Genomic DNA, 27,442 nt, shown 5'->3' with positions numbered 1-27,442 from the left:
GGGAGGAGAGGGTGAGGGGGGGAGAGGGGGGAAGAGAGAGAGAGAGAGAGAGAGAGAGAGAGAGAGAGAGAGAGAGAGAGAGAGAGAGAGAGAGAGAGAGAGACCTGAGGACAGAGCCAGAGAGAGAGACACCTGAGGACAGAGCCAGGAGTAAGCCCCCCCCCCAACACTGCCAGGTGGGCCCTCCACACACCCACACCCACCACGGAGGTCCCCTATGGCTTTGACGGGGGTGGGGGGGCTTGGTGGTGTCATTGTGGTCATGATAGCAAATACAGACGTTTTTGGGTTTTGCTTTTGGGCCACACTCCACGGTGCTGAAGGGGTGTGTTTACTTCCTTCTGGCTGTGCATTGGGGGGTTCATTCCCAGCAATGGCCATATGTGATACTGGGGATCAAACCCAGGTAAGGCAAATGCCTTCCCAGCTTGTGCTATTCAGGATCTAAAAATACAGGGGCTTTGGGGGAGGAGGGAAAGAGAAATTTGGGGGAAGGGGATCGTGGCATATTTGGGGGTGGCGGGGCAGGATCAAGCAGGGGAGGAAAAGCCGAGAGAACATCTTCAGCAGATGCCAAACAGAGCGAGAGGAGCGAGGGCGGCCCCAGGAACCGGCTGCCCGGGTCCTGGCTCCACTGGGAGAAACTCGCGGCCTGTTTTGTCTGGTGGCCAGCCACACCCTGGCCAGGGGTGGGGACAATGGCCCAGGTCAGGCCAGGGCCTTGCCGCCAGCCACAGCTCTGCGACTTGCACCACATCTCAACCCACTACTATTTTTTTGTGGTGGTGGTGGAAATACAGGCCGAGGGAACCCTCATGTGGCTCTTGGGGGGATTTGGGGGGCACTTCCGGACCACAGGGTTATCCAGGCACCCAACCCCACAGAAAGGCTACACCGGGTGGTACTGGACAACCATGAGGACTGGGGACTGGGCCAGGCTGACTGCACAAGAGGCAAGAGCTTTCATCAGACTTTTCCTTGCCCCCCCCCCTCCCGCATTCTGTGTGTGTTTGTTTGTTCTTGGGGCCACACCCATCAGTGCTCAGAGGTCACTCATGGCTCCAAGTACTCAGGAGTGAATCACTCCCGTCGGTGCTGGGGGGCCCTATGGAGCACCAGCCAGGAGGTTGAACCTGGGTCACTGGCGTGTGCAAGGCTGGTGTCCTTCCCTTGTTGCTATCACAGCTGCCCCCAGGGCCCTGCGTGGAATGCAGGGGTGAAGGGGGCGGGCCAGGGAAGCAGGAACTTCCTGGAGCCATTATTAAAAGACCAGGCCGCAGGGGGCAGGGCGAGGAGAGCAAGGGGAGAGGAGAGAGAAGAGAGAGGAAAGAGGAAGGGAGTGAAAGGGAGAGTCTCAGAGAGAAAGAGACACAGAGAGAGAGAAAGAGAAGAGTAAGCGAGTTCAGAGCCAGAGAACATGGCTTGGCAAGGTCTGATCTGGATTCAGACCCTTGCACCCCGGCCCAACACTGCAGGGAGTGGACTAAGAATCCCACACTCAAAGGGATAAGCCCTCATTGTCTCGTGAACACACACACACACACACACCTTTTTTCTTTCTCTCCATGATAGCTTTCGAAGTTTCAATCAAAACTTATCTTGCAAAAAAAAAACAAAAAAAAAAAAACAACTTATCTTGCTAGGCTGGAAGGAGAGCACAGCTGAGAGGTCGTTTGCCTTGCACGTGGCCAACACGGGTTCGATCCCTAGTATCCCATAGGGTCCCTGAGTCTGACAGGTGTGATTCCTGAGGGGAGAGCCAGGAGTGGGTGTGGCCACCCCCAAGAAACAAACAACTATCTTGCCTCACCAAAAAATAATTACATATTTATATCTATATCTATGTTTCTGTCAATCTGACAGCTTGGACTAGGAGGCCATGGTGTGAGACTAAGGCTGTCTGCCTTGCATGCAGCTGACTCAGATTCAAGTTCCAGCATCCCATAGGGTCCCCCAACTGAGAAGACAACCAACCAGCACAAAGGCAGGAATCGGCCAGCACTGAGCACCTCCGGGTGTGGTCCCCAAACTAGACAAGATATCCAACAGCCCTTACTAGTGTCTCGTAAAAGCCGGGCGCTGGCAGGAGGTGCCCGGACATGCCCCCAACATGCCTTTAGGAGGAGATTTCCCCCCCTCTCCCTCACTAACCGTTTCACCTTTGGGGCGGGTCTGTGAATTGAATTCTGTACCTGGGAGCAGACGCCCTATTGCAAAACAGGAGAAAACAACAGACCTTGGTCAAGCAAGACTCCAAGGAAAAGAGGGAGCTGCCCACAGGCGGTGGGGGTGCCCACCCCCGTACCCCAAGCCTGAACCAGGAGTCCCACTGGGGAAGGGCGGGAAGGTGGCCAGCTGCAGGCCCAAGGCTCAGGGAACTGGGAACAAGGCCTGGCCTGGTCCCCAGCTGTCCCAACAGGGAGGGCCAGTGTTCACAATGGGGAGAAAGCCCGGAGGCCTCTCAGAGCGGGGCAGGAGGTGGCCAACTTCATACCGCAGCAGCAGGAGGATCTAGAATGGCTTCCTGGCCAGGGCATAGACGGGCACCTGAGCTAGAGGTTGCCCGGGCTAAGAAAAAGGTGATGGCAGTAGTGGGGGGCAAACCTGAGAACTCCCAGGACTGGTGCTTTTCATTTGCCTGTTTGTTTGGGGGCCACACCAGCTGCACTCAGGGGTTACTCCTGATTCTGTGCTCAGGAATCACTCCTGATGGTTCTCAGGGGGGAGGGGGACCCTATTTAGGGTGCAAGGGATCGGACCCGGGTCAGTGGGGTGCAAGGTGGACTCCCTCCCTGTTGTGCTCTCGCTCAGGTCCCAGGCTCGTTCTGGCGGGAACAAGAAACTTGGCTGCAAGAGCCCCTAGATGGAAATAGTTAATGCAGGTGGGGGACTAGGGTTTGAGAGTAATCCCCACAGACAGGGGAAATGAAGAGAGTCCCTAAGACAGAAAAGGGAGTAGTGGGACGATGAGAGTTGGGGATGGTGTCTAGAGAAAAACTGGGTGCTGAAAGAGGAAAAATGATGGCATGATGCCCACTTAAGAAATAATAGTGCAGGGGCCGGAGCGGTGGCGCAAGTCGTAGGGTGTTTGCCTTGCACACACTGACCTAGGACAGACTGTGGTTCGATTTGCCCCCCACCCCCAGTGTCCCATATGGTCCCACAAGCCAGGAGTGGTTTCTGAGCACATAGCCAGGAGTGCTGAGCGTCACCAGGTGTGGCCCCAAAACCAAAAACCCAAGGAAGGAAGGAAGGAAGGAAGAAAGGGAGGGAGGGAGGGAGGGAGGGAGGGAAGGAAGGAAGGAAGGAAGGAAGGAAGGAAGGAAGGAAGGAAGGAAGGAAGGAAGGAAGGAAGGAAGGAAGGAAGGAAGGAAGGAAGGAAGGAAGGAAGGAAGGAACTGTGCAAACCAAAGTGTCTAAAAGGAGAGAGAGACAGAGACAGAAGGGGGGATGCCAGGCCAAAGGGGCAGGCTGCGTGCAGGATGACAAGTGGGCAGGTAACTGGGGAAACTGGTGGCTGGAAACGATCGCTGGTGAAGGGTTGGGTGTCGGAAGGAACACTGTATGACTGAAACTCAGCCATCATCAACATTTTGTTGTTTGGGCCACTATGGGCAGTGCTCAGGGCTTCCTCCTGGCTCTGCGCTCAGGAATCACTCCTGGTGGTGCTGGGGTGAGGGGGGGACACTGTGGGATGGCGGAGATCAAATACAGGTTAGCTGCCTGCAAAGCAAACTCCCTTTTGCTGTGCTATGGCTCCGGGCCCCATCAACCAGGTTTTAATTCCGTATCTTGAAGTGATGCAATAATTTAATTAAAATAACTTAATTGTAAGTAATAATTTTAAACAATAACTTAAATTAAAATTTTTACTATGAGTGGGTGTCAGAGAGTCAGCACTGGTACCAAGCAGGCCGAGTGTAGGTGGGTCCTGGGTTCTATCCCTCCCCCAAGATGCCGATCATGTGAATAACATGTGTGGTGCCCAGGGTCAGGGTTCAGAAGCTGGGAGAGAGGAGGGCAGGAGGTGAGGACTTGAAACAGCGGAAGATGGGGCCAGAGCGATAGCACAGTGGTAGGGCGTTTGCCTTGCACAGGGCCGACCCTGAACTGATCCTGGCATCGCATATGATCCCCCAAGCCTGCCAGGAGCGGATTTCTGAGCACAGAGCCAGGAGTAACCTGAGTGCCGCTAGGTGTGACCCAAAAACAAATAAACAAAAAAAGAAAAACAGCATCAGGAAGGGACAGCATGGCTGGGGAGGGAGGGAAACACATGTCCTACACCCTGTGCTCAACCCCACATACTAGGGATGGGGGGCACCCCCAGAGTCAAACGTGCTTTTCCCTCAAAAGAGCGAGCCCAGAAACTGTGACGGGGAAGGGACAGCAGCAAGAAGGGGCTCCATGCCCATCACAGACTTGAGAAATCAGGTCGGGGAAGGCACAGCACAACAGAGACCCCTGCAGAAGGTAGCACGGACGCAGAGGGACCTTGTGGGACCCAATTCCACTGCAGGGGGCTCAGGCCTTGGCCAATACCTGGGCACAGAGAGGCAGAGGCCAGCGTGTGAGCTCAAGCTCGAAACCTGCGGGGACAGACACGGGAGCTGGCGATGTGGCCAGGACAGAGGAATTACAGGCAGACACAGGAGCTGCAGAGACAAAGGTGGCAGCTGTAGGAGCGGCGACTATGCTATCAATGAACCGTGTCCTCGAAGGCCATGGACACTGTCTCTTCATACAGCAGTTAGGTACCCCATCACAGCAGGGGGTCTAGTTTGTCCCCCCCCCACAGGGGCACAATGCCTGGCATGTGTCTGTCCCTTCCTGAATTTATTGCCCCCCAATTAAAAAGGGCAGGAGCTGAAGGACCTTCCTGCCAGACCAGAGAGAGACCAGAGACAGATCAGAGACAGACCAGAGACCAGAGACCTTGGTCGGGAAGTGACACCACTTGCACCCAGGCCAACTGGAGGACATTCTTGGGCTAATAAAGACCGATCATTCACTCTACCTTCCAGCTAATCAATATAAATACGGAACATTCACTGCAGCCCCTGCTAATCAATACGAATCATTCACTGCACTCCCCACCTACCAATCGTTCACTCAGTCCCCTGGCTGATCTAAATCAATACGAATCACCCACTTGGCCCCTCACCTCCCTGGGGCAGGCAGGAGGCCGGGCCGCATCCCCTTCTAATTCACAGGAGCAAACAGCTCCCTCGACTCAGCCCAGCCCCTCCCAAGAAGAGGGACAGGGCACTGGGGGGGGGGGTCCCAGAAACCCTAGGGCTGAGCGACGGGGGGGGGGGGCGGGGGGGGGGGCCCGCTGACCCTGGTTATGTGGGTCTCCTGGGGTCTGGGTGAGAGTCACCTGTGGAGTGAGAGGGCCATGCAGGCTCGGGCGTGAGCAGGGCAGGGGGGCCCATCGACCAATGCCACTGCGAAAAATGCAACTGTAGGGGTGAGACTGTCATGGGTTGTGCTGGGGAGCCCTCAAGGGACCCACCCACTGCCCACCTAGGCAGTGCTGGACACACTGAGGCACATGGGCCTTTGCAGGGGAGATGCTGGGAGCTGAAGGGATATCAGACTTCACATACAAGTGCCCCAGATTCCACACACAGTATCACAAGACCCCCACACCCAATACTGCTGGGACTGACCCCCCACCAAAAGGTTAAGGGCCAAGAAGGTAGCCCAATGGTCATGCACTTGCTTTACATGCATGAGGCCCTGGGTTAGATCCCAGCACCATATAGAAAGCGGGGAGGTGTTGTTATGATAATGTATTTTGTTCTGTGTTTACCCGGCAGAATGAAAGAAGATTCTTGAGAAGAGGGTATGGGAGGGGAGAAAATCTGATAAGCCCTTTAAAGTCAGAAACACACTCCTACCAGGAGAGCAGGGGGAGCTCTAGTGTGCACAGAAACCCCAGATGTGCTGGAGGTGTCACCCCAATATCAAAAGCTAATATTTCCACAACAAATAGGAAGATCCCTGCGGAGCGAGACTATAAAGTACTGGGCTGCAGGCAGGCCTCGCCCGTCCACTGTGGGGAGATATTCATAGCACAGGGGGCCACCAAGTCTTGGCACAGACCCTGTGAGCTCCCCAAAAGTGGGGCAAGGGGTAGTGGGGGATGAGAGGAGGAGCCACAGGTCAGACAAAGCTGGTTCCGATCCCAGCCCGGGCCTGCCCCAACTGACCGGCAGCGACTGCTACCTTTTCTCGTTGGTTCCTGTCCTGAGGAGGTGAGGAAGGATGGGTGAGGGGCACTAACAATGACAATCAGGCAAATTTTGGGGGTCACACTTGGTAGGCTTGGGGAAGGGAACCCTATGGGATGCCGGGGATCAAACCCAGGTCAGCTGCATGCAAGGCAAACGACCTCCCCGCTGTACTATGGCGCTAGGCCCCATCAGACTTCTGATCCTTGGCTGGCTGTGGAAGGCAGACCCCGGCCCTGCTGCTCTTTATCCTTAGTGGGGCCACTCGGAAGGGTCCTATGAGCTGCTGCTAGAGCTTGACTCTCAGCCCCCCATTCTCCTCTTTTCACAGACCCCAAAAATTGGGCCAGAAAAAAAAGAGGGAGCAAGAGCCCAAGTTCTAGTGGTTCTGATATACTCAAGGAAATGTGTCTGCTGGAAGGTCTGGCAGAGCCCCCCACCCCAGATGAGCACCACATGTGGGGTAGGCAGCACCCTGAGGGGTCATGTGGTCTATAAGATCTGCAGGAGCCTGCCCACCTTCCCCCATTCTGTGGATTGGAGCTGGTGGACCACAGGAAGAGGCAGCTGGGCCTGGGCAGAGATGGTGAAGGGTTTGTGGAACACAGCCTGGAGGGCTGGAGGGGCTCCCCCAAATACAGAAGGCAGGGCCCCCCTCATCCTGACCCCTGGGACTCCTGGATCCAGTCCTGAGATGGGCTAAGAGACTCGGGGGGGGGGGGGGGGCAATGAAGAGACAAGATGGCCTCTCACTGGCCAAGGGGTCAGGCTGGATGCAGGGTGGGGGGCCAGCATATTGGGGTGCATGCGCAGAACCATATGGTCCCCACCAATTATATGGCTGGGAGGAACCTCAGAGTTCTGCCGGGCTTATAAACCAAAATGAGAGGTGAGAGTCTAGAACAGTCCTTGGGAAGGAGAGAGGGGACAGGAAACAGAAGGTCAAATGGTTCAGCCCAGAGCAAGAAGAGAGCAGTGCCGGGCCCGGAGAGATAGCACAGCGGCGTTTGCCTTGCAAGCAGCTGATCCAGGACCAAAGGTGGTTGGTCTGAGCAGACAGCCAGGAGTAACTCCTGAGCACCGCCGGGTGTGGCCCAAAAATCAAAAACCAAAAAAAAAAAAAAAGAAGAGAGCAGTGCCAGCCACAATAGTGACCGAGCCCAGAATTGTGCCCCCAACCCAGTGCTGAGCCACCCCACCCCACCCCCACGGGCCATCCCAGCCCAGAAACAGATGTGCAGAACCCAGCAACAGGGCAAGTGAGGCCTGAGCTGAATCCCCAGGACTACACAGGCCCCTGGAGCACCCCCAAATAGCCCTGGCAATCCCCAGTCACCTGAATACCCACAGAACCCTGAAGCCTCCACTAGCCAGGATGTGTGTCACTGCAAGAGTGAGGGTGACTGGCTATGCCCCAATAAACTAAACTAAACAAAGGGGCCGGAGCGATAGCCTAGCAGGGAGGACGCTTGCCAATCATGCAGCTAACCCGGGTTCGATTCCCAGCATCCCATAGGGTCCCCCTGAGCCCGCCAAGAATAATTCCTGAGCACGCAGCCAGGAGTAAGCCCTTGAGCATTGCCAGGTGTGGCCTCAAGCCAACCAACCAAGACCTGGATTTTGCAAACATGACGTAGGAAAACAGAAAACATGGAGCACTACTTAGTGTGGCAAGGGAGCTGGGCTGAGCTGGAAAAGGGACGAGGCACCCAGTGCAGGGACAGGGCGTAGGGTCCTGGGTATGAGCCCCAGCACCTGTTCATCTCCCCCCGAAAGAATTTAGAAAGGAAAGAAACAATGACTATTCAGTGTATAGTGGCAATATTCCAAGGTTCAGCATGGAGCTGTCACTGAGCCGGAGCACAAGGAGATGGGCACAACGACAAGGGTCACACCTGGGCAAGAGAAGCAACGAGCCCGAGAGCAGAGATGTGAATAGGGTGGGGTCTCCCCAGCAGGTTGCACCATAGATGTGAGTAGGTGGCAGATAGGGGTTGAGTCTGGGGGGCATTCCAGCACTGTCTTTGGGACCCTCCACTGTGGTTCTAGACAATGACCCCCTAGGTTGTCTCTCTGGACATCTATATGAATTATCATTCAGTCTTAAAAAGGACAGGAATTCTGATAGCGCACTTGCCTTGAATGTGGATAACCCAGGTTTATCTCCGGCATCCCCTAAGGTTCCCTGAGCACCATCAGGAGTGATTTCTGAGTGCAGAGCCAGGAGTAAGCCCTGAGCGCTGCCAGGTGCGGCTCCAAGCAATCAAAAAAAAGAAATATTTTGGGGGCCGGAGAGATAGCATGGAGGTAAGATGTTTGCCTTGTATGCAGAAGGACGGTGGTTCAAATCCTGGCATCCCATATGGTCCCTCGAGCCTGCCAGGGGCGATTTCTGAGCATAGAGCCAGGAGTAGCCCCTGAGCACTGCCGGGTGTGACCCAAAAACAAAAAAAAAATTTTTTTTAACTTATTTTTAAACATATTTTTATTTATTTTAGGTTTTTTTTTTTTTTTTTTTTTTTTGGTTTTTGGGCCACACCCGGCGGTGCTCAGGGGTTACTCCTGGCTGTCTGCTCAGAAATAGCTCCTGGCAGGCACGGGGACCATATGGGACAACAGGATTTGAACCAACCACCTTTGGTCCTGGATAGGCTGCTTGCAAGGCAAACGCCACTGTGCTATCTCTCCGGGCCCTATTTATTTTAGGTTTTGGAATTACACCGGGCGGTGCTCAGGGATTACTGCTGTCTCTGGGCTCAGAATTTGCTCCTGGCAGGCTCGAGGATCATGTGGGATGCCAGGAACCAAACCCAGGTCCATCCTGGGTCGGCCACATGTAAGTCAGATGTCCTAAGGCTGTGCTATTGCTCCAGCCCCAGAAATTTTGTCTTTGATTAAAAGGAAATTCTTGGAGAGAGAGTCCAGTGGGGAAGGTGTTTGTCTTGTACATGGCCAACTCTGGCTTGATCCTCAGATCAATGGGGCCCCCCCACAGAGCACCACTAGGTATGGCCTCAACCCCGGTTCCCCACACTCAAGAAAACCAACAAAGCCAATAATGGGATTCTAGATGGCTGACAGTCATCTCACATCTGCTTAACTCAGAGCAAGGGCCCAGGCAAAGCCATGAGCTGGGGAAGCGTGGGCCTTGGAAACACGCACCCCAAACTCCCCCGTGGAGTCCACGCTGGAGATGGAGGAGGGAAAGCAGGAGACACACACTGCTTGTGCTCCAGGTCCTCTTCCCTCGCACCCCAGCTCAGTCCTGCCTTCACCAAGCTATGCACCAAGAAGTCTACACCTCCGGCCTTTTTAGGCCAAGTTGTCACTGAAGCTGCGTGAACAGAAATGCCTTTAAGAGCCTGAGTGATAGGACAGCAGTTTGCCTTGCACACGGCGACCCGGGTTCGATCCCCGGCATCCCATGGGGTCCCCTGAGCAGTATCAGGAGTGATTACTGAGCAAAGAGCCAGGAGTAACCCCTGAGTATCGAGGGTGTCCTGCTCCAAAAAGTGGGCCCTAGATATGGCCTCAAGTGAAATGAGTCCTGGCAGGCCCCACGTCTGCCTGGCAAGAGAAGCAACAGCCTTGGGCCCCCACTCCCTTTCACAAACCCTTTAAAGCTATTTCCATGCTGTGGGTATCTGAGCCCTTATGAGCCCAAAACTGTGGTAGAGGAGCAGGCGAGGTGGCGCTAGAGGTAAGGTGTCTGCCTTGCAAGCACTAGCTAAGGAACGAACCGAAGTTCGATCCCCCGGCGTCCCATATGGTCCCCCCAAGTCAGGGGCGATTTCTGAACGCTTAGCCGGGGGTTACCCCTGAGCATCAAACGGGTGTGGCCCAAAAAAAGAACAAAAAACAAAACAAAATAAAACAAAAAAATGTGGTAGAGGTGTCACTGGTGACTCTCAGCCACTTTAGAAACACACAGGCCCCGCACCTTCCAGTACCTGCACAGTTTGAGTCTCCCCCAAGCCTGGGTGGGGAACTGTGGGTCGTGGCCTGGGGTCACCCCTCTAGCAACCCATGTTGGTGTATGTCATTTCTCTCACCTCCAGGAGGAAGGCCGGAGGGGAAACTGAGGCTCACAGCAGTGCTTTCTGGAGCGCAAAGCCACAGTGAACAGGAGGAAGCCCCGAGGGCGGCTTGGGGATGAGGTAGGTCTGGGTCTCAGCTGCTGCACCAACAGGAGCCCAGGCAAGGGGGTTGGAAGTGGGATTCTGGCCCCTTGGCCAGAGGTAAGTGCAATGGGAGCACACAGGCTGCCACAGAGTGCTTTGGCTGTGAAGTCGGGTGCTCCCTGGGCCTCTCCCTGACTGGGAGCAGGCAAGTCAGTGCTCGAGGAAGGGCAGGGCAAGGAGCCCCATCTGTGTTCTGGTCACAGTCTGGGCGGACCTCTATTTTTCCTTTTTGTTTTTAATTTTTTGAACACATCCAGCAGCGCTCAGGGGTTACTCATGGCTCTGCGCTCAGAAATTGCTCCTGGCAGGTTCAGGAGACCCTGTGGGATGCCTGGGATCGAACCTGGGTTGGCCACATGCGAGGCAAACACCCTCCCAGCTGTGCTGTCGCTCCGAGCCCCTTCATATTTCTCCTTTGATTGGGGGAAACCCCCTACTCCTAAGCAGTGCTCAGGGGCCAAAGCTCCGACCCAGCAATAAGACACTCCAGCCCCCTCCCCCCGATGGATGGTGAGAAGATTGGGGTCACCCCAAAGAGTTTGGGGATGTGTGGCCGGGGCCAGCCCAGACCTTGCCCTTAACACAAATCTCAGTGAGGGGCTCAGGTCAACAACAAGATGTTTCTAAAGTGGCCGAGAGTTACCAATGACGCCTCTACCACAGTTTTGGGGAGCCACAAGGGTCTGGGGTACCCTGTCTCACTCACTTTTCTCCTGGGAGCACGGTGGCTGCTGGCGGGTCAGGGCCAATATCCTAAGGGAAGTGTTCCCCACTTCTGTACTACAGGAAGAGGCTGAGCACTCAGGATGTGCTTGATCAGGCTGAGAGGATCCCCAGGAGGAGAGGAAGAGTCCTGAGTACCCCAGGAGGGTGTCGAGAAGAGACCTCTAGGCAGGCTCTGCCCCCTGCCTAGGGGGTGCCTGATCACACAGACTGGTATTCCCCTAAGCCACATACCCCCAACCTCTATGGTTTAGCGCCAGCAGGGACCCAATACCAGGCGGATCTGAGAAGGGGCACTGGGGTGATGAGACTTTGGCGGTACTGGGTGGTGGCATAGAAGGTGGTGAGAAGCCCCATACACGTCAGCACCCTGAGCAGGCCATTCCTGATTTCCACTGACCAAGCAGTGGCATTACATGGGCCTGGGGCTCACGCAACACCCGCTCAGTCACAGCCAGGAGGTGGAATCCTGGGGAACCACCTCAGATAATCTCCCTCCCCAAGACAGGGCAGAGGGAGCAGGCTCTGGGCACCCACAGGACCCCCACCTGGTTTGGGGGCTCCATAGATGAGGCTAGGAGAAGCATCTCCAGGCCCACAAAGAGCTTCAGGAGTTGGGTGTTGGGGAGCAGATTCCTCCAGATGGGGTACCGGGGGTGTCTGGGAAGGTGGGCCAGGGATTCACTGTTGGGGTCAAGCTGTCAGACAACCAGGCTGCAAGGGAGACTTCAAGCCACACACAGCCACCCGTCCTCCACAGTCACCCTTCACTGGCCCTCCAGAGTTTGTGGGGGCCCTCGAAGCACGCTCAGCAGGGCTGACTACTGACCACCAGCTGGGCCCAAGCCTGTATCACAAGCCCTGCCCCACACTACCCGATTCAGTCAGGAAAAGCAGCATCAACCCGGGGCTGATCAGAGAGCATCCTCCAGCAAGTTCAATCCCCAGCACCACATGGGTCCCAGAGCATTGAATTGGGAGTAGCCTGACCCCTGGCAGCCACCCAAACAGCAGCTTCTCTTGCTATTCCTGAAATATGACCTGGGCCATAGACTACAGGAAGTGGGGTCTCCCATTCACACCAAACCTTACCCAACTTCTCCATTTCCCCCTTCCCAGGGAGAAGCCCGAACCCACACTCTCCTCTCTAGAGGTCTCAGGTGGGCAAAACAGAAAGCAAGGGACCAAAGAAGTGGATATGCACAGGAAAGACAACCTGGCCTAGGTAGGCCTGCCTGCTTCCTGCCTCAGTTTCCCAATCTGTAAAACAGGCTCCACGCTGCCTCGTGTCTTCCCATGCCCCAGGACTGAGCCTACAGTGGCAGAGGGAGCAAGAGTTAGAGCACTCAAGCTGTATGTAAGACGGTGGGGTGACAGCACGTCTCAAAAGAAAAAAGAAAAAAAGAACCAGCTCAAAACAAAAACAGAAAAAAAGAAAAAGAGAAGCCGGTGGAAGGGGCGGGGCAAAAGAGTCCAAAAATAAATAAATAATTTCTGCTGGGTGAGCTGGGCCAGCTGGGTGACAGCCATGGTTGATTAAGCCATTCTCTGGGCTCCATTTCCATGACAAAGGGACAATAACATCACCCTCATCTTCAGCCTCATCCTTGGCCTCTCTCAGTGTCTTGTGGGTGCTTCAGAGCCCCCCTAAGGGCAGCTCAGCTGCAGCCCAGCCGGCCAGCAGCGGCCTTCGGAGGCTGAGGCTGCTCAGACCTTCTCCCACTGCTCCAATGACATCACCAGCGCCGGCTGGTTTCAGAGCACTGAGCCCCTCGAGCTCTGGCATCTCCCGGTCACCCCACGGAGGCGGACAGACAGACAGACCAGGAGGCAACGGACAGGGCTGCCCACCCCAGGCCCTCTGCTGCCCCGGGGGCTCCAGCAAGGGGGGCCCTGGTGGAGACAATGGAGACCTTTGAGCGTGGGGTGGAGCGGGAGGCACTGGGATGGGTGAAGGCACAGCAGTGACAGTGTCAGCCCTGGACTCCAGGAAGCTCCATTGTGGAGACAAGGAAACAGGGACCCCGGCCCAGGGTTACTTGAATGGGGTGAGGGAACCCATGTCCCCTGATGGCCCTGATGGGAGCAGAGAGCGCTCCTGTCCCATAAAGAATGACAAGATGCCATCATGACCCAAGATGAGGGGGGAGGCCAGCTTTGCCCAAAGAAGGTCTGAGATGAGTTGGTGGAATGGAGGGGAATCTGAGGCACCAATGCTCAGGTCCAGAACTGGGGTCCAACGCAGCTCCTGCAGTGATACCGGGGGAGGGGGCAGGTACCAGGTGGGAGAAACTAAATGTGTCTCCTGGGGAGCAGGAACAGGCGGGGGGGAGGGGGGCATAGAATATGGCCCAGACACCCTGGAAGCCCCTATGAATAGTGTCCCAGGGCCTTCTGGAGGCTTCTCCCCAGGACAGAGGGAGCGGCCAACCAGGTCACACCAGCCAGGGTTCGGGGCTCACTCCTGGGGATACCCTACGCAGTGCTGGGAATTGAACCTGGGTCAGCGCCCACCCTGCTGCACTCACTCTTCATGGCTCCGGCCCCCAGAAATGGTTTTTATTTTTTATTTTTTGGGGTCACACCCAGTGATGCTCAAGGCTTACTCCTGGTTCTGTGCTCAGAAATTGCTCCTGGCTTGGGGTATCATATGGGACACCAGGGACTGAATCCACATCCATCTGGGTCAGCTGCGTGCAAGGCAAATGCCCTACTACTATGCTACCACACCGGCTCCCAGAAATGTTTTTTAAAGATGAGCGGTGGGTTGCAGGCATGTGCACAGATGCCCCCTGTCGAAGAGGCTTCTGGTGATGAAAATTGATGGCCAGGGGCTTGAGGGGAGAGAAGGGGGATTTAGCACGGTGGGTACTTGTCCTGTGCGTCTGTTCACTGAGCAAGAGGGGAGGTTAGGCCACCTTCTTGCTAAACCTCCTCAGTCAAAACCTTGGGGGGGGGGGGGCTCTCAGGCTTATTCTGGCCACCTCCTGAAGTGAGGTCTCCACCTCCCAGCGGGCAAGGTTCCCCTCAAGAGTTCTGCCACCCGCAAGCTCTCAGGGAGTCTCACTGGGGACAATCAGACAAATAAGTGGCCAGGGCTAAGGCATTTGCTTTGAACATGGCTGTAATCAGGCCTTTTTTGTTTGTTTTTATTTTGGGGCCACACCTGGCATTCCTCATGGCTTACTCCTAGTCCTGGAGGGCTCGAGGGACCCTATGGGATGCCAGGGATCGAACCCGGATTTGCTGAGTGCAAGGCAAGTGCTGTTCTATCCCTCCAGTCCGTCTGTCTTTTAGGTCCCTGGCACCGCAGTGTCCCCTGGACGCTTCGGGCAGAGCACTGCTGGGTGAGGCCCAACCCCTCCCCAACAAGTCTGTTCTCCAGCCAACAGTCCCCCAGCCACCAAACTCAGAAACACAAATCTAATTGTCAGGAAAGTCCAAATGCCCGGGAAAAAATATGCTCCCGGGAGGGGGAGGGTGCACAAAGGCCACAGTCAGTGGGGACATAACTGGGGGCGCCCCAGGCAAGGCTGGGGGTGGGGTGAGGGCCAGTACTGGGGGGCCACGCAAGTCAGCGGTTCCTGCTTCTCTGGTGTGACAGGGGCTGCACATGTGGGACTCGTAGCCCAGGTAACTGGATCCTTTCCACTGGGGGAGCATCCCCGGTGGGCAGGAGGCCCGTCAGAGTGTGCACGAATGGGAGAAGAGTCAGGGAGAAGGCGCCCCCCCCACCCCCCACGGAGAGGGAGAGAGAGAGAGAGCCAAGCGGCCGGGAAGGAATGTTTTCCTGTTTTCAATTAACTTCCCCCACCCACAATTCTGGGTTCTCAAGCCCGGGAGTCAGGCAGTCAGGAGAGCCAGGGAAGCTGTGCCCGTCTGTGGAGGGGGACAAAGGTGCCCCCAGAAACTGGGGGAGCCTCACAGCCAGTCCTGAAGCTTCTCTAAGGTCCCAGAGCTGAGGTCGATCACCCCTAGGCCCTTTCCTGGTGTCTCTTGGCAGGAAGGGTACAAAGCACCCCCGACCCATCTGAAGGAAGGTTGGGGAGGGCCCCAGAGGCATCTGGGAAAGTCGGGGGGGGGGGGGGCAAGGTGCAGGTCAGTCCTCGGACTGCCACTTGCTTCCCAAACAGGCAGGAAACAACCTCCAGAGACAGAGCGTTCCTGGGGGCTGAAGTCAAGAAGGAAAATTCTTTGCCCAACAAAGAGGGCTGCAGGGAGACAGTGGTGGCTGTAGGGAGTTGGGAGACAGGAGCTCTCCAGCTCTGCTGACAAATAGTACCCCCATTTTTCTGCCCCAGCTCCGATAAGTCCCAGACTCAGTTTCCCTGTCTGTGACACCTTCTGGACCATTCCCTGTTCAACAGCCCCCCGCCCCAAGATATCAGCCCCGGGCCTGTGTCCAGGGGGCAGAACCCAGGTTCAGAACTGGGTGTCCCTGGAGTTTCTGTTTATGGGCTCCCCTCCACCCCAGAGGATGTAATTTCCCCCAGAGTCTTTGCTCTGTTCCCTGAAATGCACAGTAGCCCCCCCCAAGTCAGCTGAAAGAAAAGGGGGTCCCATCAGGAGCTGCCAAGGATCCTTCTGGGCAAGGCAAGGGAGACACACTCTGCCAGCCATAGGGACAATGGGTGGGGGGCTCCCCTGGCCCTGCGCCACACCCCCTACAGGATACAACCAGTTTCCCGTACCAGCATTGGAAACAGGGACAGACTAGGACACCTTCAGCGTATCATTTCTATCACCAAAGTGTCACATACAGACTTGGGAGGGGGGGTAATCTCAATCTGAGCCAGAGAAATTTGTCCCTCTTGGGGCTGTGTGACCCTGGGCGAGTCATTTAACCTCTCAGTGCCTTTTGTAAAAAAAAGAAAAAAAAAGAGAAGAAAAGAAAAAAGACACTTAACTATCCTTCCTCTAGTCCCATCCACTTGTGTATGAGACAAGCTCTACCTAAAAGACACGATGCCCCACTTCAAGGAGCTGGGGCTGCTTTGGGGGGGCACAGGAACAGGCTGTTGAAGTCCCAATAGGCAATGGGGGCCAGAGGAGGGGGAGACCCCTCACCTGCCGGCACCCAGATTCCCCATCTTCCCCTTAGGTTCAAGAAGACAGGCCCAAAGCACAGAGCTGGTCCCAGACCTCACTCGGGCCCAGATTGGGAGCCTGGGGGCTTGGTGGTGGGCGCCCCGACCATCTTCTTCCAGCCAAGCGCCCTGAGACAGACAGACAGACGGCAACACACAGTGTCCAGCCCGCCTGCCCGCGCCAGTCCCAGAGGGCCGGGACCTGTCACGTCCCAGCGGCCTCTGACCTCACTCAAGTTCAGCTGCTCCGAACCACAAAGCAAAACAAAGGGGCGCCGAGAGGAAGGAGCCACCGGGCCAGCCTTCCAGTTCCGGTTCCAGTCCCAGTCATAGCCCCAATCTGAGCCCCATTCCCAGCCTGGGAGGCCCGGCCTGGCCTGGCCCGTGCCCGAGCCCGCTTGCACCCCGAGCAGGCCTGGGCGAGCGATCGGGGGCCTGGGCCGGCCGGTCCGGGCTGTCCCCGCCGGCATGGCCCTGACAGTGGCCAGGAGCAGCCACCAGCCGGTTCGGTCGCCCGCCACCTCCATCTTCCTCCCGGGCCAACACGGGCCTGGGCCCGGCTCGGCCTGGGGGGGAAGCGTCGCCTTTGTCTAAAGGTCAAACACGAGCGCGGGGCCCGGCCCGGGCCTGCCGCCTCTCGTCCGGGGCCCCGCGCGGGGTGATCAAGGGGGTCCCCCCAAACCCCAAGGAGTGACAGCAAAGAGGGGGGGCCGCCTCTCGCATCCCCCGCGTTGCAGCCGCTGCCGCCGCCGCCTGCTAACGGCCCCCGGGGTGGAGGGGTGGCTGGGCGGGTGGAGGGGTCAGGCCGGCAGTCGGGGAATGGGGGGGGTCCCCCAATTGCCGAGTCGCCTCCTTTCATTGTCTCCAGCCCGGCGGAGGCCCCGATCGTCCGCCGCACCCTGGGGAGCCGGGCTAAGCTGGGCGGGTGGGTGAGTGACTGGGGAAACCCGAGACCGGGGGTCCACCCGGCAAAAGCCGGGGAAGAGTGGGGGGGTCTCCATCCCCGCCCCTCCCCCGTGGAACGCCGCCGCGGGCCAAGTCCGGGCGCCCCCATTGTAGGCGCCCCGGGGGGCGGCGGGGGTCTGGGCCGCCCGCCCGCCTGCAAGGCAGCCAGGGCGGGCTCGAGCCGGGGCAGGCGGGCGGTCGGCAGGCGGTGCCATCGTCGGACTCCCTCCGGGTGTCCTGCTTCTCCTGGGTCTGACTATTTAGGGGTCCAGGGTGGGTGGGCCTTGAGGAGGGGATCAGGGGGTCCCCTTAGATTTTTGTACGTGGTGGGTTATTCTCTTTTAATTGCCAAGAGGGAAAAAGAAAGGACTCCAAGAGCAGCAGCAGCAGCGGCGGCAGCAGCAGCAGCAGCAGCGAGCGCGGGGCGCTGCACCGATCGGTCGTTCGTTCGTTCGTTCGTTCGTTCGGGGGCTCGAGTGCGAGCGTGAGTGCCGCCGGGTGGGTTTGGTGGTGGGGTGGCGGTGGGGGTGGGCCGGGCCCCCGCCAGACACACACACACACACACATACACACACACACAGACCCACCCGCTCGCCGCCCACCCCCGCGCCCCCCGCCGGGGCTCGGGCGCCCCTGTCACAGCCCCGATCGCAGGTAGAGAGAGTTAAGAGATTTAAAGAGAAATCGCTACATTGTGAGCAACTCACCCGGAGGTTTGAGCAGCCGTCGGCGCGGGGTCTCCGGGACGGCCCCGCACGGGCTGCGCCGGGAGGACCCAGGAGGGGCCGGGCGGCCGGGCCGGTCAGCGCACTGCCTGATCGCATGGCGGCCGTGCGGCGCCGGGCTCCCGCCGCCGCCGCCAACGAAGCCCGGGCGCGGACGGGCCCCGTCGGGGGGTGCGGGCGACAATTCAACGCAGATTATTTTAAACGATTATTGTTTGGTCCTGGACGGACGGAATTCTTTTTTGGGATTAAAATGCCATAGAGGCCTATTGAAAATAAATAAATAAATAAATAAATAAATAATTTAAAAAAAAAAACACACACACAACCCACCCTGGCAGGTTTTGTGTTCCCGCCCCCCCCCTTTGCCGCCGCCGTCGCCGCCGCCGCCGCCGCCGCCTCCCTCTTTTCCCGCCCTCCGCCCTCACCGGAGGAGCCTCCTCTCGCGCGCGCGCGGGGACGCCCGCCCCCACTAGCGCGCTCTGGCCAATCACGGAACGGCCTCGGAGAATTGACGGCGCGCTCGACCAATAGGAGGTGGCGGACGCGCCGCTCTTCCCGGAAGGCGTCCGGGCCACGCCCCCTCCCCCGCCTCCTCCTCCTTCTCCTCCTCCCTTTGCCGCCGCCGCCGCCGCCGCTGCCTTCCTCTCCCCCCCCCGCTCCGCCCTCAGCGGGACACGCCTCCTAGAGTGCTTTAGCCAATCACAGGGCGGCCTTGCGGAGTGGCGGCTCTCATGTCCAGGCCACGCCCCCTCCCCGCCTCCTCCTCCACCCTTTGCCGCCGCCGCGGACGCCGCTGCCTCCCTCTTCCCCCACCTCCCCCCTCAGCTGGGGAAGGACCTAGCGCGCGGGACTCGCCCCCTACCGCACTTCGACCAATCATGAAGCGATATCGCAGAGTGGCGACTCTAGGGTCCAATGGGAAGCTGCAGATGCCCTCCCCCCCCCGGAAGGCCTGCGGCGTCCAGGCCGCGCCCCTCCACCCGCCGCCTCCAGCTACACTTAGCGCCGCCACCGCCGCCTCCTCCCTCTTTTCCCTTTTTCCGCCCTCACCCGGGCAAGGGCCTCGATGGACACGCCCCTAGAATGCTTCGACCAATCATAGAGCGGTATTTTAGAGTGGCGACTCTAAGGTCCAATGAGAGGCTGAGAAGCCCTGCCTGCTGAGTCCAGGCCACGCCCCTCCCGCCTCCTCTGCCCCCCGCCGCTCAGGGCTCGAGCCGTTTAGGGGCGCTCCGGTTCCCGCTCTGCCGCTCCAGTCGGGCGGCGATCGGCGGCCGCGAGCGCGGCTTGCTCGGGTGACCGGGAAGGCGAGAGGAAGGGACCCGTCCGCGGGGCCGGTTCGACTCCCCCACGCTGGAAGTGCCTGGCTCCGGGCTGGGTTAAGGGGCGCCCATGCATGCTACCCCGACAAGGAGGTCCCCCCACTCCAGCGGGAGGACGGGCCCGGGCGAGCCCCGCGGGTGCCTTGAAAGGTACCAGGAGTGGAGGAGGGAGATCCACGGAGGAAGGGGGGGTCGGAGCCCCAAAGGTGGGGAGGCGATCGGGTTTTGGGGGAGACTCTGGGTTAGGCCTGGGCCTGAGCACTCACCCGAGTGACCTTGGCCCAGCTGGCCCCTGGCCTCCCCCAGAGTGCCGGAGACGCGGCTAGCTCCTGCCTCGGAACCTCTTGGAAGCTTTATGGGCACGCTGATGGATTTTTTTAGGGACTCCTCCACTCCCCAAGAAAGACACCCTCGGGTCCCAGTTTGTTTGTGGACCTCCAGGACCTGGTCGTCCACCGCTCCAGACACAATAAAAGATTATTGGGATCTTTTGGGGACGCTAGGGGACCACCTGCTGCAGGGTCTCCAAGCCCTAAGGACTCCAGCTCGGCCTCGGACAACCTGCCCGCAACCCCCTCCCTGGAATTTCTACTCGGATCTCTTGGACCAGTCTCTCTAGGGTCCAGGGAAAGCTCTGTGCATGCAGAAATTTTCTGTTCAATAAACGTTTTGTTGACTAATGAGTCATGCAGACATCTGTGGTTTTTATTGTTTGTTTGCTGATGCCCAGGAGGTACCCAGGGCCTCATGCCTCCTAAATATGGTTTCTGCCATGAGTAACTAACCTCGACATCTGATTCCATCCAGACTGTTTAATTTTCTTGGTTTGTTTGTTTGTTTTTCTTTTTATTTCCTTCCACCAAAGTTGAAAGAGGCCTATGAAGGAAAGGGCCCCGACTCCAGCCAGTTAGGTCTGAGTTCGTCCCTTCTCCCATTTCCTAGCTTCCTGACCTTGGACAAGTTAACGTCTTCATTCTGCTACTCTCCCCTCCACAGCCCCTGATGGACTTAAGTTGAAAGGAAACAGGCCATTAAGAGAACAGAGTGCAGTTATTACTTTACACTGATGATTTTATAAAGAAGTCGGTTAGGGAGGTGAATGCATTTATGGATGGCTCCAAACATTAAGGCCCTCAGTCTAGACTCAAAATTAGTCGTTCCCGAGGCCAGAAGTACAGCACAGCGGATGGGGCAGCTTGCCTTCCATGCAGTTGACCCGGGTCCGATCCCAGCATCCCATATGGTCCTGCAAACACCACCAGGAATGATTACTGAGTACAGAGGTAGGGGTAAGCTGTGAGCAATGCCGGGTCTGCCCCTAAAGCAAAATAAACATTCCCAGTATAGGACCCCTCCAAGGTTCACACTAGAATCTTCTTTTGTGGTGGCTCATCCGCAATTGTAATGTGAACATACCAACCAGAAGTGGTCTCTGAGTGCAAAACTCAGGAATAAGCTCTGAACACCTAGAATGTGGCCACAAAACCCAAAGAAATGGTCCGTTTCAGCTTTTCTTTTTTCTTTTCTAAGGAGAAACAAGTTCAGGGAGGTTATGTGCTGGGGGATTTGACCCAGGTTTATCTGTCCCCAAAGTCTAGACTCCCAGGTTTTGATTCCTGATCTGAGGGCTGGGTGTTTTGGTTGTTGCTGCTGTTTGGTTTTTTTGTTTGTTTGTTTTTATTTTTTTTGTTCTTTTCAACTGAGCCCTACAAATCTTTTGGTTTTGAAGCATCTAGAGATGCTCAGAGCTCAGGAATCACTCCTGGCAGGCTCCACATGTAGATGGGATGCAGGGAATCGAACTGGGGTCATCTGCGTGCACAGCAAACGACCTCCCCGCTGTCTGAGCTTAATCTGAGGCCTCCATGGAGCATTTTTCGGTGCAGAAGACCAAAACAAGCAAAAGCCTTGACAGATCCTAAAAACACTCCTTGCGGCCTCCGGGTTTCCTAACAACCTGCAAGAGGAGAGAAAGTTTCCATTAAGGATCTTTTCAGAGTTCGAATTTAGCCGAAGGCGGCGGGTCAGGAAAGGAGAAATCCAAGATCCCCAATTTCCCCCGTTGACCTCTGCCCTCTGACAGCCCGGGCACGCCAGCTCCCAGAGCCCAGACGCAATGAGAACGATCAAAGCAGGCAGCTGCGAGGCCAGCCCGGCCTCGGGGTCCTCAGAGCAGCAAGTACGGGGGGCGGAGTCTGCCCTCTCATTGGCTCCCGCTCAGGGGCGTGGCCGGAGCAGCGCACCGCCCCGCTGGGTTAAATAGGCCTCCCGCCAGCCGAGTAAATTATTCATTTGGGGGCGGAGCCTCAGTTTGTTTACACGCTCCCATTGGCTGAATTTGAATCAACCCGGCCGGGAGGCGGGGCTTGCCGAAGGCCCCAGCTCGCGCCTGACAGCTTCGCTGGAGGCACCGCTGGAGAGCCGGGGAGGATTCCTGGGGATCCCGGGAATGGTGGATCTGACCTCAGGAGGGGTCGCGGGGCAGTCCGGGCGAGCCGTTTGAAGTTTCTGCCGTTGCCCTTGTTTATTGATGAACTTTAGCCAGGTGGTGGGGTCGAGAGCATTGTTTTGGTCACCCTCCAGCCCCCCAAAATTAACAAACCATCCACCATCCACGAGGTGTCCCTGTAAATAAACTGTCATCTGAAGAGTCACTTGAATGCCACACGTGAGCCCATCCTGAAATGAGCTGATTGGCTGCACCCTTAGAAATATGAATTCAGGGGTGAAAAGAAAAAAAAATGTGAATTCACTAGAAAGATTTAGGTACAGGTTGCAAACTTGTGCTGATTAAATAAATATGCAGCTCTAGCTTCCAAAGCAGAAAGCAAAAATGCTTTTTTGGGGGGGGGGGGCTTGGCTGGACGATGCATCTATCTCTGAGCACTCTGGATTTTGCAGCCCCATTTAGCATAATACAGATCTTGGAAATAAAGACTTGAGAACCCGACAACTCTTCCGTTGCACTTTATTGCTGCTGCTGGTCCCTGGGAAATCCTATGGAGGGATTCTAAGTACTTAGATCCCCTCCCCACTCACTCCACCCCTCATCCAGCTACCTGAATTGCCCAATTGCCCTCCGGGCTGTGGGACTCCATGCTGGGAAATGAGGGAAGGAGTTTCTTAACTGATTCTCCAAAACTCGAGGAAGAAAGTACTTTTACTTGTTGCTGCAAGAGCTTTAGTCATCGAAGCCTTATTTGGATGTGTTGGGGTGTGTGGAGGTTAGGGGAGACCGTGGGGGATGTGTGAGCTTTTGGAGTAAGCTTAGGGAATAGGGAAGGAAACTGAGAAGAGAAAGTAAAGAGGCTCTTTAAGGAGAGAGAGAGAGAGAGAAATTAGAAAGGTCTGGAACGTGCTTGCCTTGAGGAATTCCTGTGTGCAGAGCCAGGAAAAAGTCCCAAAGCACAACCGGTGTGACCAAGCCCCTCAAAAAAATAAAACCATATATATAAAGGAAGAATCGGGTTGCCTGAAACTACAATGCTGGAAGAATAAGCAGACCAGGAGAAATTTGCAGATTTAAAAAAATAATTTTTAAATTCTTATTATTTTTGGGTTTGTTGGAAGTTACACCAGGAGCTGCTCAGGGCTTACTCCTGGCTCTGCATTAAGAAATAACTTTTGGGGCCCGGAGAGATAGCACAGCGGCGTTTGCCTTGCAAGCAGCCGATCCAGGACCAAAGGTGGTTGGTTCGAATCCCCGGTGTCCCACATGGTTCCCCGTGCCTGCCAGGAGCTATTTCTGAGCAGACAGCCAGGAGTAACCCCTGAGCACCACCGGGTGTGGCCCAAAAACCAAAAAAAAAAAAAAAAAAACCAAAAAAAAAAAAAAAAAAACACTTTTGGGGCCCGGAGAGAGCATTTGCCTTGCAAGCAGCTGATCCAGGACCAGAGGTGGTTGGTTCGAATCCCGGTGTCCCATATGGTCCCCCGTGCCTGCCAGGAGCTACTTCTGAGCAGCAGCCAGGAGTAACCCCTGAGCACCGTCGGGTGTGACCCTAAAACAACAACAACAACAAAGAAATAACTTTTGGGGCCAGAGCAATAACATAGCATTAGGGTGTTTGCCTTGCACGTGGCCAACCCTGGACAAACCTGGGTTCAATCCCCCGCATCCCATAAGGTCCCCCGAGCCTTCCAGGAGCTATTTCTGAGCGCTCAGGGAGTAACCCCTGAGCGATGCCAAATGTGCCTCTCCCCAAAGAAATAACTCCTGGGGCTGAGGGGATCACGGGGGATGTCTGGGACTAAACTCAGGGTGGCTGTATGCAAGGCAAAAAAGCCCTCTGAGCTGTATTATCATTCTGGCCTCAAGGGTTTTTACCTTTATTCTTCCTCTTCCTGGAGATCTGTAGAAGAGGACAAGAGATGAAGTGTCATATTTTCTAGGAGAATAGTTAAGGTTTGATTCCCACCAATCTCCCAAACAGAAAAGGCAGTTCCCATTCCCCTGTCCAATTAGGTCAGTGGGAACAGTTCCAGTTGTAGAGATCCACAGGAAATAATTCACACAGTCAAAAGGTACAAGAATGGGTTCAGGAAATCCAGGGCTCAAGCAAGGAATCCAAACCACAAAAGATTTCTGCTCCTAAAATGGAGCGCAGCTCAGTGGAAGAAGACCAAAGAATGAGCCCCAACCTTCTTCAGACCCTTGCTTTTATTGGCAAGAATCAGGTTCCACCCTAGGGTGGAAGCAGAATACCAAGTAAGGAATAATCCAATATACTATCACCAGGTCACACCCTAGGGTGGGTACAATTATTGATTAGGGTAGGATCAGTTACCCAACTTCCTAGTGGCAGGAGAGATAGCATGGAGATAGGGTGTTTGCCTTGCATGCAGAAGATCAGTGGTTCGAATCCCAGCATCCCATATGGTCCCCCAAGCCTGCCAGGAGTGATTTCTGAGCGTAGAGCCAGGAGGAACCCTCTGAGTGCTGCTCGGTGTGACCCAAAAACAAAAAAATGGATGATTTCCTGCAACTTCTTAGCTTTGGCTGTGCAGGGCCAAAGAATTTTGCAAGAATCTCTTCCTATAAAACAAAAAAAGTCTTGCTTCAAAAGCTGGAGTGATAGCACAGCGGTAAGGCCTTTGTCTTGCACGCAGCCAACACAGGACTGATCCCGGTTCGAATCCCAGCATCCCATATGGTCCCCAAGCCTGCCAGGAGCGACTTCTGAGCACAGAGCCTGGAGTAACTCCTGAACACCGCCAGGTGTGACCCAAAAAACAAAAGAAATAAAATAAATAAAAAAAGAATATCTTCCTTTTGATCCAGGGTTTATAAAACATTATTTTTATTTATAACTGCCAGAGGTGCTCAGAGGACCGTGTGGTGCTGGGTTCACCCTCCTGCATGCAAATCATGTGCTCAATCCCTTGAGTTCTCTCTCACCCATGAAAGAAAGGATGGTTGTTAAGTTACCCACGCAGGGCTGGAGCAATAGAACAGCAGAGAACATGCTTTGTCTTGCACATGCCTGAACCAAATTTGATCCTTGGCATCCATATGGTCACTCAAGTTCTGCCAGGAGTAATTCCAGAGTGCAGAGCATCATCAAGTGTGGACCCCAAAGCAAAACAAAACAGAATAAAATTAAAAAGTCACCCATGGGGCTGGAGGGATAACACAGCGGTAAAATATTTGCCTTGCACGTTGCTGATCCCCCGGCATCCCATATAGTCCCCTGAGCCAGGAGCAATTTCTGAGCGCATAACCAGGTGTAACTCCTGAGCATCACCTAGTGTGGCCCAAAAAGCAAAAAAACAAAAACAAAAACAAAAAAAAAAAACAAAAACAAAAAATCACTCATGCCTGAAGTAAGAAACCTGCCAACCTGCAAGAGAGACCCTACATGTAGATGGTTCTGTGGCCCGGGAGCCCAGAGAAGCTCACTGAATACTCCAAGGATTCTGGAGTTTAGATGTTCTAGTATCATCCCTGGTTACTGAGGGGAAATAGAGTTGGAGAGTTATTGCCAAAATTGGCACCATAGCCAGGCCCAGATAGCCTTAATCCAAACTTTATAATTCTGGCTTTATTTGAGAGGGGGGTTTGCCAAATCCAGCAGTCTCGAGTTTACTCCTGACTGCACTCTGATTTCACTATTGGTAGGCCTGAGGGTTCATATGGGGTGATGAGGATTTAATCCAGATTGTTTACTTGCAAGACAAACTGTGAAGTTACACCTTATTTTACCTAAAACAAAGATCATCCCTGGTTCCTTTGTATGTTTGTTTACAACTTGGATTTTCCAGAAACAGAGATTGTCTTACTTGTAAACTTGGGTGGGACTGGCTCAGGATTGCCTGAGCTATCTATCCTTACTCTGTCCTTACTGCCCCACCTAGGGGTGGTCTCTGGACTCAATAAAAATGGCAGTTCCAGGACCAGAGCAGTGGCACAAGTGGTAGGACGTTTGCCTTGTACACACTAACCTAACCTAGGATGGACCTGGGTTCAATCCCTCAGCATCCCATATGATCCCCCAAACCAGAGTGATTTCTGAGTACATAGGCAGGAGTGGCCCCTGAGCATCACCTGGTGGGGCCCAATAACTCAAAAAGGAATGAAAAAGGCAGTTCCAGGTCCGGAGAAATAGCACACGGTATTGCCTACCTATCGGCTGCATAGCTGATCCAGGACGAACAGTGGTTAGAATACCAGCATTTCATATGGTCCCCCAAGCCTGCCAGGAGTGATTTATGAGCATAGAGCCAGGAGTAACCCCTGAGTGCCACCAGGTGTGACCCAAAAGACCCCCCCCAGCTGGTGAGGTGTGAGGTGACGCTAGAGGTAAGGTGTCTGCCTTGCAAGCGCTAGCCAAGGAAGGACAGCAGTTCCATTCCTCGGTGTCCCATATGGTCCCCCCAAGCCAGGGGCAATTTCGGAGCACTTAGACAGGAGTAACCCCTGAACATCAAACGGGTGTGGCCCAAATAACCAAAAGAAAGCCCCCCCCCAAAATTAGATTAACAAGGCTCCACTGGAAATCGTTATTCTATCTTCCCATGATGTTACTAAAATCAGTGTCTGAGGATTTCCTGGGTTGTTGTTGGTGCTAGTTGAGTTTGTTTTGTTTTGTTTTGTTTTTTGTTTTTTGGATCACACCCAGCAGCGCTAAGGGGTTACTCCTGGCTCTATGCTCAGAAATCGCTTCTGACAGGCTCAGGGGGCCATATGGGAGGCTGGGATTCCAACCACCGTCCTTCTGCGTGCAAGGCAAATGCCTTACCTCCATACTATTTCTCTGGCCAGTTTGGGAGATTTCTATGGAACTTCCCCCTCACATTTCCTGGGATATTACTGGACTGAGACTCTCCGATGATATTTTGAGTGTTACACGTAGTCCAGGATCTATATAGATCTGGAATACATTTGGTGGCTTGGCTGTTGTTTAAGATTAAATTAGGGTGGGCTGGAGTGATAGCACAGCTGTAGGGCATTTGCCTTGCAAGTGGCTGACCTGGGACAGACCCAGGTTTGATTTCCAGCATCCCATATGGTTCCCTGAGCCAGGAGCAATTTCTTAGTGCAGAGCCAGGAGTAACCCCTGAGCGCTGATGGGTGTGGCCAAGAAAAGTTTAATTTAGGAACTGGGCCATTTCTGGGGAGGGAGTAGGGTATGATGTAGCCTATTGTGCCTGAAGGCAAAAAAAAATGACATCTGCCCCCTTCTGAGAAGGCCCCAGAAGTATGAACAGGGCCAGACTACCTGTGAATAATGGTGACTGGCATTTTCTTTTGGAGCTTAGTTGAAGAACTGAGACATTTTTCTGCCTGGAAGATGGCGTGTATGTGCAGAGGCTGCTGGGTTTTCTGACAGCGGTGGCTAGAAATGGGGTGGGGGGTTCTTTACCCACCCCCATTCTGAAAGCTTTCCAGAATTTTCAGTCCATAGTCTGGTCCCACTTGAGAAGGATAAGCTGCTCTTTTTATTTTCTAGGCATCAATTGTTTCGTTTGTTTTATTGTTGGTTGGTTGTTTTTGGGCCTCAGCCAGGAGCGTTCAGGCATTACTCCTGGATCTGCATTCAGAAATTATTCCTGGTAGTGCTCAGGGATTGAACCTGGGTTGGTTGTGTGCAAGGCAAACACCCTCCCCACTGTGGGATTTGTGGGTGTGGTGGCTGGGAGGGGCACACAAAAATGCTTCATTTGTAGAGGAAACTGAGGCACAGAGAAGTCAAGTTACTTTCTGGAGATCTTTCAGCTAAT

The 27,442-nt window shown here is 55.2% G+C and overlaps 1 protein-coding gene across 1 annotated transcript in view; it reads right to left on the bottom strand.

Annotated features, from left to right (window-relative positions):
- BICRA (BRD4 interacting chromatin remodeling complex associated protein) overlaps positions 1 to 17,988 on the bottom strand; it is a 46,497-nt gene extending 28,509 nt beyond the window's left edge. Inside the window, exon 1 of the mRNA XM_049787236.1 lies at positions 17,880 to 17,988. The gene's annotated coding sequence lies outside the window, so the exon portion shown is untranslated. The remainder of the gene's footprint in view (positions 1 to 17,879) is intronic.
- Positions 17,989 to 27,442: the final 9,454 nt, after the last annotated feature.

This window comes from Suncus etruscus, chromosome 14, assembly GCF_024139225.1.
Source record: "Suncus etruscus isolate mSunEtr1 chromosome 14, mSunEtr1.pri.cur, whole genome shotgun sequence".
NCBI lineage: Eukaryota > Metazoa > Chordata > Mammalia > Eulipotyphla > Soricidae > Suncus > Suncus etruscus.
This window is presented reverse-complemented; position numbering and strand designations above follow the sequence as displayed.